The sequence below is a fragment of the Camarhynchus parvulus genome, chromosome 1A (genome assembly GCF_901933205.1).
Source record: "Camarhynchus parvulus chromosome 1A, STF_HiC, whole genome shotgun sequence".
Taxonomy (NCBI): Eukaryota; Metazoa; Chordata; class Aves; order Passeriformes; family Thraupidae; genus Camarhynchus; species Camarhynchus parvulus.
This window is the reverse complement of record NC_044586.1, coordinates 62076-77148: the sequence shown is the minus strand read 5'-3', so window position 1 is coordinate 77148 and position 15073 is coordinate 62076. Positions and strand designations below refer to the sequence as shown.

General features: G+C 45.1%; 1 protein-coding gene across 6 annotated transcripts in view; it reads left to right on the top strand.

Moving 5' to 3' along the window:
• The first annotated feature begins 5272 nt into the window (after positions 1 to 5272).
• Positions 5273 to 15073, top strand: part of PRR5 (proline rich 5) — a 68965-nt gene continuing 59164 nt past the window's right edge. The window contains exons 1-2 of one of the 6 annotated variants that reach the window (XM_030960011.1): positions 5273 to 5320; positions 9222 to 9404. The gene's annotated coding sequence lies outside the window, so the exon portion shown is untranslated. Of the gene's footprint in view, positions 5321 to 9221; positions 9405 to 10523; positions 10658 to 10822; positions 11080 to 15073 lie in introns of those variants that run through there. The other 5 variants (XM_030960007.1, XM_030960012.1, XM_030960006.1 and 2 more) reach the window with 5 other exon arrangements.

Sequence of the window (15073 nt, the reverse complement as noted above, 5' to 3'; positions counted from 1 at the left end):
CAAGCAAATATTTTGCATTTCCAGTATTTTTTGTAGAGACTTGTGTAGATTCCTGAAGAGGGAGAGAGTTTGATGAAGTAAGAGAAATAGCCCTGCAGGATTTGAGGTGAGGGTTAAGGAATTGCAAGCGATGGGACCAGGTGAGATCTCAGTCAGTGCCACAGTACATGGAGGAAGCTCTGTGAGAGCTGCACCCCTCAGTGCATCATTTTGCTCCCCAAAAAGGGAAAGGCTCCTGCTTATCAAATGAACAGTGTTCACCATCCCCTTGGGCCCTGGACAAAGCCCTGCTGGGCTTACAGACATATCAGTAGCCATTGTAGTTACACCAATCTTAGAACAAAGTTTGTATTTTTGATGCTGAGGTTTAATGAGGAGTTTATATGGGTATGATGTTCTTGCTTGTGTGTTTTACAGGGATAAGGTGCAAAGTCTGCAACAGGTGTTGTAACATTAGGTGAACTAGCTGACAGGAGCAAGGTGTGGAGTGTGTAACAGATTTATGTTCAGATTGCTACAGTGCCCACCCTTAGAAAGATTAAAAGGTCTCTAGTGCTCTTGTACTCTAGTGTTTGTACTCTTTCCCCTCAAATTATTCATCTCAATTAACAATCAGGAATTGGTGTCAATAGACAATAAATTGAACTAAGCAAAAATTCCTTGGGTTGAGGCTTTTGCCACTGATCTTGCTGTAGGACCTGAATACTCAGGTGAAAGGGAAAAACAAAAGGTCAAAAGCAACCATTTGAATAGGAGATCCCTGGTCCCAACTGAAGAACAAGAGAGAGCAAGGAAATGAGGCAGGTATGGTTATGGGGTTTATTACTTTGTCTAGGCCGTGTATTCCTTGGCTAGAGCTAGGAAAAGCAAGTCCTGCAAGGATCATGTGGCATTTTTGGGTATGTACCTATATGGCTGCACCCACGTGTTTACACCTGTAATGCATCCCAAAAGGTAACAAAGCCAAACATAACAGGTGTGTGTCTGGGGCTGGAGTGTGTTCAGGTCACTGCACAGCTGGACCTGGGAAGTGATGCTAGTGCAGTAGTTCCCTCATTGGTCACCGTTTTAATGGTGTGATACCTCAGAAAAAGGGATGTCTTTGTCTAGTTATGAACTTTTCCAACTTCCAATGAATGCATTTTGTAGAACTCTTTGCTACTAGGTGAATTATGCATTTAGTGTCATGGGTCTCCTCTGCTGGAGATTGTTAGATCACTATCAGGTCTGCTCAAGTGCTTAACTTGTGTGTGATGGAATGAGGACAGACTTTCCGGTCCTGAAGTCACAAACTTCATCCTTACACCTTATTTTGGCTTCTTTGAAATGTGGTCATGGGCAGATAAACTGCTGGCTTGTAAATGGGAAAGGGGAGAGTTGAGAGACCATGATCTTTAAGTCTTTTAATTTTTGCTATTGAATTTGTCTTTTCCTGAAGGCTGTGTATTTGGAGAATACCACACTTAGACTAGAAATACCCATGGTTCTTAGACTTGTTTCATACAGTGCAGGTAAGTTTTCTAAGATTTTTAGAAGTGGGTAGGTTTTTCCTACCCACTGAGGAGATGTCTGGGTCTGTTTAGTGCCTTACCGGTCCTTCACAGTACTTAAGCTGAACATTTTTAGGAAGGTTTTATCAAATTGGCTGCATTTGGCACAAAAAGCCAGGTTTTTGAGTCATCCCTTCCCCACCAGAAAATGCAACCTCTGTTAGTTCTGAGCTGCATAGGCAGCATGAGCATTGCTCCAAATAGGGAAGCAGCTTAGGCTGAACGCTCAAGGAAGCTGCTGTGAATTTTCCTTTCTGGATCAGCTGCATGGAATGGTGCAGTGCTGTGTAAAGATTCTTATTTCCATGCAGAGTCCCACTGAAGTCAGTAGATTTGTGTTTACAGACTGTTTGAAACATCAGGTCCACAGCTTTGGCTGTTAAAAACACCCAACGGATATTCACTATAGCCTAGGTTGAAACAAGATTAGTGGTTTTTTATGTGTGCACAATAATGCAGCTGGAGTTCATTCTTCTGAACTCTTCTATGTGTACACATTTCTCTGTCAATATGCACTACACAGAAACACCTTGGAGCAACTGCAGAGCATGGAAATATTAGAAATACTGTATTGTCAAACAATACATTTCTATCCAAAAGCTTTAATGCATTATGTGGTGTTATTTAGAAGATGAGGTATTGTGATTTAAGGACTATCCTGCTTAACTTAAATTGCTGTGAAAAAGAAGAAAAGAACTGAGAATGAAGAATTAAAATTGGCTTTTCTGAAGCTCTTCTGAGCTGGAATGAGTATCAGCAGTATGATACCTGAGTAGGGAACTGCCAGGATCTGCCTTATTGGAGTAGAGGAACTTCACAAAAGGTCTCTCACGAATGTCACAAAAGTTGCATTTACTATTCTGGTATATTGTCATGATTCTGTCTTAAATGCAAAAATCTTATTTGTTCTCTCCATTTCCTCTGCAGAGTCACTGTGGGGGGAGTAGGATCAGGCATTCATTAAATATTTCGTTCTGTGCTGTCAGTCTGCACCTCCCTCTCTCATGCTCCCTTTAATCTTTCTAAGCAATTTTCTCTCTTGCAGGGGTGACTGAAATGATCCTTTGAAGCAACCAGCTTTGACGTTTGGAAAAAAGAATTAAAAACCAAAAGAATGCTCTAATTAAGGAAAACATCAGTTAAAGCTCAAGAAGAAATCCAAGATTTTGATCAGTTCTTTCATGTATGCCTGACAACTGCACAGCATTAGCAGAGGCCTCATTAGAGGGTGCTCACCCAAAGTCCAGATGGAGGTGCAGAAACACCCGTGAGTGATATACAAGACTGATTTGTGGAGGAAAACTAAATATCTGCTACCCTTCCCATAACACAGGTTGTGATCTACTGCCCAAGCAGCTCAGGAAAAGAGAACTTTTGTTTTGAGTGGGGCTATTTAACACTGTTTCAGAAGTGAAAATGGGCTCAAAAGGATGTGTATGTTCTCCACTGTTGGTTTCACTGAGAGTCAAATCCTCTGGCTCCACATGCTTGCCCAGAGGTGTGCTTGATGGTACCTGCGTGACTTAATGAATATATGGCAAGATTAAGAGAGAGGTTTTTCTTCTTTGTTCAAGTGTTTTGTCCTTCCCCAGTGTCATCCCTGCGGCAGGGGCTAATGCTGATACCCTGATGTTCGCAGTACGGTGGGCTGAGGAAGTTACAAGAGTGCAAACTTCACCTTGTGGCTCCATGTTTTGTGGCCACCTGCTACAAAATGCAGAATTTTGATGTTGTGAGAGCTGAGTCAGCACTTTTCCACACAGGATTCCCCCAGCTCATTGTTCCAGCTGTGATGCCATTGTGGATAAGCAATTTATTTTATTACCAAAGTTATACACATTGTAATGAGGTTTTGTGAAGGGTCTCTGCAGGGTTGGGGAGGATATCAGGGGCCAGCAGTGCCTCAGCCAGACAGTTCACAGAACCCATAACAGTAGTGAGGTAGAGTTAAAAATGAGTAATTGTAGGGTGCTTACACAGCCCTTTGAAAAGCAAGTGGAATGATATAAATCACCTGCATTATTTTACTCACTTCCTTTTTTTTGCTGAGTGAGGCATAATTTTATGCAGTGAGGTTTTGTGCTGCTGAGGCTTTTTGCCTTGCTTTCTTAATTAATTTAGTGGTTTGAGGGGGAAAAAGCTAGCAAGACAGGTGGAACTCACAGAAGCCCCTGGTTTCAGCCAATTTTGGGTGTGCCCACTTCCTGGAATGAATTGTCCTCATTTAGTTACAGGGTTTCTTGCTCTGGGCCTGGAGACAGCTAGTTAACTGCATCTTTCCAAATACAGCCCAAGCCCTCTTGCTGGGAAGCTGCGCACGCACAGGAGGCACAGTGGATGAAATGGGCACTGAGGCAGGAGGTGACAGCACTTTGCTTGTCCCAGGAGCTTGCTGCCTGCATTAACAATGTCCCTGTGTAGGAGAAATACATTTTGAGAAGAGACAGCTTGTGGAGGTGGTCGTACAGGATGAAGGCCTTTCCTGCAGGACTGCATAGGTTTTGTCCTTCAATGTCTCCTGGTCATCACACACCATCCCAGGGAATGGGGCAGCTTCTCCCTGGCTGCTGCAGGGGTTCTCCTCAGACGCTGCTGAGCTTGCCTGGCTGACACACGGCTGTAACGCGCTCTCTCCGTGGGCTGCAGAGGAGCCTCCTCAGTGTGGAAGGACTCCTGGCTGCTGGGGGAGCACTGCTGGGTTCTGGTGTCTCCCTGCTCCAAGGGCACCTTGCAGAAATTGCACTGCTGGGGCTGAGCAAGAACCTTTTCCCCGGGCAGAAAGATCTTTTCATGGACAATGGTTTGTTTTAATGGGGACAACAGACAAGACAATTCCTGACTACTCTGGTCATCAGACAACACAGAGCTCATGCAAGTGGAACAGCTTCTACCCCCTTTGCAGTTATCATGGTGGTGCTCCAGAGATCTCCACAGTATACCTGAGATGTGGATTCATGAGTGGCAATTATTTTCTCATGCACAAGTACAGCATAACTTAAATGAAGGTGCTTTCTAGAAAAAATGTGAAGTACTGAAATCCTGAACTGCTAGCAGAACAAGGAAGAGCTTGTTCTTTACTTCTTCACTCATCAGGCTTTTGTTGACAATTATTTTGGCATCCATAGCACATACACACACAATGACTGACCATATGTTTATGGAACCTCCTGAAAAAATGAGGATTGTGCTGGTGTGTGATTCTGCAGCCCTATCTGATGCTCACTGTGACAGAAAACAAGATCTAACAGAGTAAGTCTAGTTTTAGTTTTATAGCACACTCCCAGAACATTTACTGGCAGCAGATAGGGTGATTCCATTTTAAAGCTGACTCCTTTGATATCTTCCATCAGATCTGAAAAAGAAGTCTGTTCCCAACAGATATTTGGGGCTTCTTGGCTGAAGCATCTTCCCAATCTTTTGACAAATTCAATGTCTCAACACTCTGAATCTAACACCCACCACCCCTAAAATACTGTCAAAGCAGGTGGCTTTCTTTAGAAATGCCCTTTTTCCAAGTTTGGGATGCTTCAAATTCCTCTTCATGCATTAAGTCTAGCTTGTGGGAGGATCTGATGATGTCCTTTCTTTTTATCTTCATCTGCAGCACATCCGTTGTTCCTGCCCTGTAGCCTTGATGGGTGATGCCCTCTGGCCTGCCTGTGGGTATTAATGAGGCTCCAAAAGGAGTTTCCTGGTGCTCCTGCTGTCCTGGAAGCTGCCACAAGCACAGGCTGGAAAGTCAAGCCATGTCCCAGCTCACGTGGTGACCAGTGAGTAACAAATATTATTGCCATCTGCACGCTGAGAGTGACAGCTCTGTGTGACACTCTGTATTTGATTGTCCTTGCTTTGTAGGCTATCTCCCTGTGAGAGGAGAGTAGGTATGTACAGAGGTCTCTGAAAAAAGAGAGGATGCTCCTTCCCTTAGGGAGCAATGGAATCTGGCCGAGGGAGAGAGATGTTTGTGTGCTGGGGTAAAGCAGAGGAAGCAGCAGCAAAGCAGCAATTTGCAGCATAGTGGAAAAATGAAAGGCTGCTGAGCAGAGCTGTGAGCATCCTCCAAGCTCTGCTTATGTCAGAGAAAATATCTTAGAGAGCTGAGTGTGCATAGCTGCAACCCACCAAAAACCCCTAAAAGACAGCTTGAGAGCAATGGTCTGCTTTTCTAGGACACAATGAATAGGGAGAGATTTGTTTATAAGCCTCTTCAATTATTCCTTTATCCAAGTGACTCCTAGACACTTGTCATCGTCTGATCTAAAAAGTCAGCAAGTCAGGTTTTTGATATAGGGAAGACTAAATTTGAACACCTGCTAGATTGTCTTTGAGGAGTTCCCTGTGAAAGAAAAGGCCAACAGATTTCTATAAAAGCTAGGTCTAGTCTGGAATTCCATCACACAATCTGGTGATTTTCATGAAATGAATTAGCAATCTGACTGGATTGACAATAATTTTTAGTAGTAAATGACACTTTGTTCTCTGGTTACCAAAATTTTTGGAAAATCATGGAAGTGGGTCATGAGCTCACCATAAAGTGCTTTTCCATCCTCTGTGCCTGGTCTCTGCAGATCTGCTCTGAGGGCCTTGATCTTTGCACAGCATTGACACCTAATGATCTCCTCCATCACGTATTGTGCACCTCAAACACTGAGAACCTGCCTCCCCAAAATGTTTCTTCTCGTTTTGCAATATTTTGGGGTGGGGTATGCTTTCCTCTGTCCCGAGGGGTAGAGGGCACTGGCAGGTGCCTGGAGAAGTGGTCACATGAAGTGTGTGAACCTTTCCTTGTGTGGTTTTTCTCCTCTCCATCTCTGTTCCACTGGCATCTCTTGGGGCACAAACCATCTTGAACTGGGAGAAAGAGCCACAGTAAAGAGAAAACAGGTACTTCCCACAGGGAAAAAAAAACCAAAAAAAAACCCCACATGAATAGTACACAGATGAACTTGAAAAATGTTATACAAATCGCTTTGAAACTCTTCAGTGGATTTGTAGCTGTTCTGACCAGTCTTCTACATCACGGAATCTTCCCCTCCACATTATTCATTACACAAAGGTATTTATTGGAGCAGCATGTGGCACAGATAACATCTCTAGTGCAGAGGAAAGAAGCTCTAAGGAGCCTTTAGAACACACCTTGCTTTTTGTGTGTGAAGAGCAGGTACAACACGTGCCTGAGGCCTAGGTGCAGGATTCCCACCAGGAGCAGGTGGGAGCTAGCAAATGCCCTACAGGTGTTCCCACCCACCTCATTCATCTCTGGCTGCTGCTCTTGGGATGCTTTTGCACCTCATTTATCTTCAATGCTCCATGCAGCCAACTTCCAGCTGCTGCTCCAGGGTGGCTTCTAAAATGAGTATCTTTCACTCCTTTCCTTGGGGACTCCCAAGTGACTCTGATTTTCAGGGGTCCACCCAAAGGTGCAAACACAAAGGCCATCCTCCTGGCAGGTGGGTTTTCATTCAGCATGTAGGAGGCCGCAGAGCCAGCCACTTGGAAGATGTTTCAATTACAAAGCTAAAAGGAGGTTGGAAAACCCAGATTAGATAAGAGCAGGAAGGTTATACATGTAATTGTGTATGTTTTGGCTGCTGGATAATGGTAATAATATGGAGCAAAGGCCTTCTCCAAAGAAACCAAATTACACAGGCAGCGTTTCTAGTGACACACAGGCCTTTCCTTCAGTTATTTGGGTAGGTTGTTCATTTTTTTGTACTGATAAGCATTTTTATCTTAAATTTCTGTGAACTTCTCTCCTCAGCATATCAGCACAAAAAGCCCACCTTATTAACAAGGGTGTGTCTCTCACCCAGAGCTGTTCTTTGCAAATGTCCTGATGTTTTGACCAGGAAGCTGAGTCGTTCATGACGGCAAAGTTGTCCTTTAGACAGGAATGCCACATTCCTATCTCTGTATATGCTTATCTGCATGGATAGGACTTGGCCTTCTGAAAATATGAAACCTACACACTTTGGATCTTGATGGAGTAGTGAGCTACCTACTGGCATTCTGGGTTTTACATCATCCCAGGTCTTCAGCTCCTTCCTGAAGGAAGTAATGTTCATGAACAGCTGGAATTTTCTCAGTCTTCCATTATTTCTCCTCTCCCTCACAGTGAGTTGTTCCAAGGTGTCTGTGTTGATGCCTCACTGCTTCATGGAGCCAGCAGATGCCAGCAGCTTAAGCTCAAAAAACTTGTAACCTTCAAATAGATAAGATTTATATTTGCTGTTGGAGAAAGGTCAGCTACAGGTGCTGCTGCAAACAAGTGTTAGCCAAAGGATAAATGAGGTAGAACAGATCTGAACAGTTCTGGGCAGCCAGTTATTATGGGAGCAATAAATCTGGATACATTGAGAGTAAAAATAACACTGTTTTTTAATTTGGAAAAAGTAGTGTCTGTTCAAAGACAAATAGGATATGCTATTGAAGCCTTACAGAAATTTCAGATCTTCTATGGTAATTTTTTGAAAGAATTGTTTCAACAAACAGCAAATATGTAAGGATTTATGATTTCATTGCTTTTAGTCTAGTATCAGAGTAATAATGTTATTTATTGAGGTACTTTTGGTGAATGGATTTTAAAGAAGATATTAACATTCCCTATGCCATTACTAGCACACTGCTATTAATATTTAAAACTATTTTATAGGGCTACTGTAAGTTTGTTCTTCAGGGTAAAACAGTACTTTAAAAAGTACTTAAAAACAGTACTTAAAGAAGAGAACGGACACCCTTAAGGAAGAGCCTCAGCAGCAATAAACAAATTGTTCAAAATCAAATGAAAAATATAAAATGAAAAATATTAAAGTATTTTTGTAGAAAGTTGAAATCCCTGCAAATGATGCATGTGGACTCTTTAGCTGAAGAGACCACTAGCACTTAAACTTTTAATGATATGAGATGTAAGAATCCCTTTTTGTAATCAGGGAAATGCAAGCAACACTGGCATGGAAAGTGGCAACCCCTTAGCAGCAAGGCCAACAGCAGTCCAAATTTATGAATCACCTAAAATCTTAGAAAGATGCCCAGAGAAATCCTATAAGCAATCCCCTGGACCTGAGTCAGTGACAGATTTGGAAGGGCAAGAGCATGACAGCAAAAAACTACTTGCATCAGTATGTGCAGCAGAGAACTGCAGAAACAGCTTTTACCTCCTGCAACACTTCAAAATTCAAGTTATTATCTTTTGTTCGTTTTGATTTGGTTCCTTTTGTTGTTGGTTGGTTGGTTTTGGTTTGTTAGTTTGTTTTTATCAGAGGAGGTGATGAGACAATGTCCTGGCTGGCAGAGCCCCAATTCCTGCTGCCCAGGGAGAGGCAGGGACAGTGTGGAACACGAGGGAGCTTTGGGAAATGCAAGGACAAGGGGGCAGCGCTGTGTGCAGCGTGAGGAAAAGGGACCCTCTCTCCAGAGGCCCTGCCTGGGTGGCAATGGGGTGAGAGGGCAGCAATAGCTTCTTGGGTAGATTCCTTGTGCTAGGGACTCATGGGATTCACGCTGCCACTGTGCAGTTTCCTCATGTCCAACAGGAAGCTCACGGGGCAAGAGCCTGTTCCTTTGCCCAGCTCATAGTGAGCAATTTACACCAAAATTAATAGTTGCAAAGAAAAGACAGAGATGGATCCTCCTTCAAGCAGCCAATCACTATTTGTAGTTTTGTTCCTACAGACGCTGTGTGAGACCTGCCTGCAAATTCAGCATCTGAATGAAAGCAGGGCTTTGGGTCCCTGGCATTCTGGACAAACATCTTCAGCCCTCAGGTGCACTGTGTATTCTCAAGGCAAACTCACGGACTGGGATGAAAAATTTCAGATCTTCCTAAAGAATGCTTCACTCAAAAATTACCCAATTGTAAGTAACCTTACGTTCATCTTGATGTTTTAGCTATTGCAGCTATTTTGCAAAATATTTATCAGCTAGATGCTATGGCATCTAGTCAAAACTAAATATTTAGTGAAAACCAAGTATTTCTCACACCAAGACACCATATTGGGGTGGTATTTCACCTACCTAGCATAAGCACAAATTAATCCAGCAAAGTGAGGCTCTGATGCCATAAGAGGTTCCTAACAGAAGTTTAGTTCCTTGATATACCATCACCATTTAAAGTCCTTCTAGTTGGAATGCAAACTGGATCAAATAGTTCCAGTAAATGGTGATGTCCAGCTCCCACTGGAAGACTCTGAAGCGTGAGCAGTCCCTGAGACTGTGTAGGTTGAAACCCATGGTACTGTGACAGATATAGTGGCAGTAACATGCAAACACAGCTGTCATTTGAACTTGCATATTGGCGCTGTCATTCCCTCAAGCAGGGCAGCTGAAGCAGGTGTGAGACCAGTGCCTGCCAGATAGCCCAAACGAGTCAAGGTGGAATTGATTTTATAAAACTTCCTTTGGTTTGAACCCTTGCAAGGTGTACCTAAAATCACATAGATCCAAACTACCCCTTCCAGCTGCGCCCAAAGCACCGGTTTGGGATGATACAGGGGCCGTGGAGCCCACTCCGGCCAGCCCCAGCACAACCCTCGCCGGCACCGCTGCATACCGGCTCCGTGTGCCAACGGAAGAAGGGTGTGATGCTTCCTAGTGGCCTCCCAGCTTCTCCCGCACTGGAGCACCTGGAGCAGCATCATTTCTCCTTGGCACGCGTGAATGCGCTGCTGCCTACACCTACACCTGCACCTTTCTTGTGTCTGTGTGTCGCTGCCCGGTCGCTATTCCTTGTTGGGCTGGGGCTGGGGCCGGGGAGGGGCCCGTTGGCCGGGCTTGTTCCGCAGGACACACCGGGGCCGCACGGCAGGCGCAGCAGAGCCGGGCCGGCCGTGGCGCCGCACCCGCCGCGACCCGCTCCGGGGCTGGGGGTGCCCCCGATGGCCGGGCCGGGCTCGGGCGGCTCCGGGCGCTGGTTCGCAGCCCGGTTCCGCCCCGCGGGGCCGCCCCGCCCCGCCCCGCCCCGCCCCGCCGGCGTGGCTCCGCGGCCGCGCATTGTGCGCCAGCCGCTGCCCGGGCGGAGCTCCGTGAGGGGTCGCGGCCACTCAGCGGCCCCCGACCCGCCGGGCCGGGCCGGGCCGGGCCTCGCCGCCTGCTCTGCCCTCAGGGGCGCGGTGAGTGCGGGTCGGGCGCTCCGGGGAAGCGGGGGATGCGGCTCCAGCCGGCCGGGGCTCGCCCTGCAGAGCTGCGCGCAGGGGCCGTGGGGCTGTGCTCGGCCCCCGCCGGGCGGACGCGGGCTGCGGTGCTGGGGGCTGCGGCTCCCAGCGCCCCCGGGCCGGGCGGCGGCCGAGGGTCGCGGCTCTGGTGAGAGCCTGGGCGCGGGTCTCCTGGCTTTGTTCGTGGCTGTGAGCTGCGGTGGGTGAGACGCAGCCCTGGCAGCCTTTGGGAAGGTGTCTGGGGATGCTGGAGCTCGGGCTCGCAGGTTTTACTCCCTTCAGGGTTTGTGCAGACACTGCTCTCCTTCTCTTCCAGTCAGTCATAGCCGTCTCAGGTAACTGGACTTGGCTGTAGATGTGATTCCTGTGCTCTGACTGCTGTAAGCTTTATTTACGCGAGTAAGACCTCCATGCATGAGTAAAATGTTCTTGCAGAATGATTTTGCATGTTTCCACCCTGAAATGCACAGTCTCCGATGGCTCATGCAGGAGATGGGCTCGTCCGTTTCAGTGTGTGTGTGTACGCGGTCGTTGTTAGTTTCGGCAGCTTGAAAGTGATCATTGGTAAAGGTCCGGTGTCTTCGTTTTCTTCAGGAATGCATTAGGCTGGATGTGTGCCTGTGCTTTGATATTGCAGAAGCAACAAGAGAGAACAGCCTTTAAAAAAGGTTAAAGAAAATTGTTTAGCTTTCCTGACGCTTATCATTTCCAGCTGGCATCATACTTGTAAGCAAGTCATGGTAGATTGCAGGAAACAATTAGGTTTTGCATTTACTAGCACGTTGATGAATAATAGAAGATAGGTCTAAAGCTAAATTTTGATGCTTCATTTAAAATAAATTCTTGTCATTTCTTCTGTCTGTTGCACCTGTTAGCTCTTAGGAAAAGACGATTATTAGGTGATGATTAGGCAGCTTTCTTACAACTTTAATTATAGGAATACTTCACTATAGGCCAGCTGTAGAATAATGGACCCACTTGGCATCTTGTAGGTAGTTGAATGTAGAGCTGTGGTACTGCCTGGCGAAACTGTTCTTTGTCTGAAACTTCTCTCGTAGCCAAAGCAGAGCTAAAGCTTCATTCTAGGAGTCGGGTGAATACCCTGTATAAATCTAGCTCCTCTGTGGTAGACTAGTGATAAGTGGCTTATTATGAAACATGTATTGACAGGGATTTCATGTCTATAATATACATTGCTGATAGAGTGACTTCATGCTTCATCTCACTGTTACTTATTAATAATCGAATTAAGGGAAAACTCTGGAAGGAATATGGAACTAAGACACAGTTCCAGTGGAACTCAGTAAAAAAGACATTGCAGAGCAGAGTTTAAGAAGAATTTCTGTAAGTACTTACTCATCACCCAAGACATAGCCAGATTTTGAATACTTCTAGCTTGTATTTAGGGTCCAGAGTTAATTGCTAGATTTTCAGGTCTTTCTTTTCAGTATCCAGACTTTTATATCCAGAGGGCTTTGGGAGACAGTGAGGGAAATGTGTCTGTTTTAAGCCAAATTCTCTATCTTCAGTGCATAAGAAAATCACACCCGGAGCACTTAAAAAAATCTGATCCTTGGGTTGCAGTCATAACTCCTATCACTTCCATTCTGGAGGCACTTCCATTTAATTTGTATAACAGAATCACAGTTGTAAAATCTAGCCACAATAAGGCATGCCAGTATAATTACTTTAATTAATTTTTTTTGTAGTCTAGAAGCTGTCGGGATTGGTGAACAGCTCTGTAAATACAGTAATAGTATGTGGCACTTAATCTCTGAATGAAAGTAATAGGTAATGGCTAAAAATAGTATTTCCTCTTTCAACTGTAGTGTTAAATATGGATATTAACTGCAGCAAGATAGATTGGTCCAGAGCTGGAGGCTCAGATCATTCATGCTTGCTGACGTGGCCTACTTCTTCATTTTCCTTTAAAGTATCACTCTTGTGAGTGTGTTTGAAAATAAATCACAGATGCAAATGAAAAAGCTGTTCTTTAAAGTGCAAACTGGAGCATGTTTTGCTGCACCATGAAGGCAGTGTAATTTCTAGAATGTGTTCTGCTCCCATGTGGCTCAGCACAAGCTGCTGAGCTGCACTGAGGCTGTGCCTTCATTTACATGAGTGGCTACAATATCTTTGTGCATCACATGTGGGCAGCAACATCTTTGTGCCAGGGGGAGCTGTCAGCTCTGGTTCTGGTCATTTCAGCAACATCTTTGTGCCAGGGAGAGCTGTTAGGATGGTTCTGATCATTTAACACTGCTTGAAGTGGTTCACTGCTCAATAAATGCCTTCAGAAAAAGGGCAGTGAAATTTGCCTCTGCAATAGCCCTGTCACAGCTTCTCCAGAAACTGTTGAATTATGAGAGCTGGTGGTTATCTGCCTACGTCTGTGGCCTGGGACTCAATGGCACTGAGCACAAAGAAGAGAAAAAAATCACAAGTGGTTGTCCAGCAGCACATCGTCTCGGAGGTGTTTGCTTTCCCCCAGTTTCATAGGATAACACTGGTGAGTTTGAGGTGTTGCTAAAAGTGATTAATTAGGAGTGCGCATATTTAGCCCTTGGAAGATGGAAAATAATGCATGGGGCTGATTTAAATTAAGTGCTTTTATTCCCTACTGTTAAAGAAATTCCTTGTCTGCTCTGTGTCTCAAGTTGGAGCTCTAGGCAATTTTAAAGCATTATTTAAGCTGTGGTTTAGGTTTCTTTAAACAGAAGAGTGAGGGAAAGTCTTTCAACAGGAAAAAATAGTGGGTAAAGATTTTCTCGTTAAAGCCTTTTTTTTCAGCAGCAGCAAATCTGTGTATGTGGGAATGAGGAAAAGGGCAAATCTGTGTATATGGGAATGAGGAAAAGGGAGTTGAATGGAACTGAGTGAGGAGCTGTCATGTGAGGTAAAATTCTGATATTGTTCTCTCAAGTCATCCTGGAAATACATTTGCATTTAAAATTTCCAGGCGGACCAAGCCACAGGACCAGTGCAGAATGCTAAATGAAACCTGACAGCTAACTGAAAATGCCACTCGGTGCTGGGCATGCCTCTGCTCACACAATTGAGTTGAAGATTGTTTCTTTTAATGATTATAGATCTGAAATGAAGACTGGCTCTGAAAACAAATTTTATTCTGAGATCTTTTCACTTGAAAGATGTTTACTTTCTGTCACATTACCCCACGACAGCTTGAAAACTCACAGGAACTGTAGAGTGCAACTCCCTTTGTGCCCATCAGATAGCCACAATCTACCCCTTTGTGTTACTCAGGCTGAAATTCAATCTGCCTGGGAGACTGCTGAGTGAATTGGGGCACAGTTGTGATCCCAAGGATGCTGGGTACCTCCACAGAGGTACCTTCATGTTGCTCGTGTCAGCAGAGAAAGGAGCAGCTCTGTCAGGAAATGTGGTGGTGCATTTCCTGAGCAAGGGTAAAACTGTTTCTGCTCAGGAGTGGTGAGATGTAGGAGCCAGGGTGATGGCAGCTGGGGAAGGAACGTGCAAGGGACCATGAAAGGCATCAGAAGAGATGGGTGAGTTTTACCTTTTCACGTGTCAAACTTGTGTGCCTGCAGTTACTGGCAGTACCGTGTCGCTGTGCAGGCACACCAGCGATGCAGAACAATCTGAGGAGACTGAGGGCTGGAAAGAAGAAAGTGATTGGTGGGTTAATGTGTGCATGGGGTGTGAAAGGGCACCTGCAGTCACAGGAACAAATCAAGGGCCTGTGCCTGGCTGGGGCTGCTCAGTGCAGCATTGTACAGACAGCACGGCGTCCAGATATCCCAGTTATGAACAGAGCATAACAGGCTTCACATAGGCACTCTGGATAAAGCACATTTAGCTCCCTGCCATAATTGTAAGGCACTTGCTCTTGGAAAGTTTCTGAGGGAACGGAAAGAGCTGATGAGGAGAGAAAAGTGACTGATTTCTGAGGAATGATTAAAAATACTTAGATAATCTGAAAAGCAAAGACTCCATTGATTTCAGGTATGATTACTCAAGAAACATAATCTCTTAGCCTTTGCCAAGAGGGTGTGATTAGACATAATGGGCTGCAAAAGAGAAGGTACCTTGAGCATCAAGAAAAGCTGCTTGCAATGAATCTAAGTAATCTTCCATGAAAAATGGTGGTAACGTTGTTTGGTGTTGTGTGACACAAAGAGCTGGGAAAATGTTCTGTGGGGCTGCTCATTTGGAGTCACATCTTCCCTGGCTGGGCTGTGCCTGAGGATTGGGGTGCAGGTTTGGAAACAAAGCTCCTCAGTCTGCCAGGTCAGCTCCTCTGTTGGGAGCTGGCTGCTAAGCCCCCTCTGTAGGGCAGTCATTCCCTGGTAGCTTGGGTTTGTATGGATGAGTTAATAGGTCTCGTTCCATCTT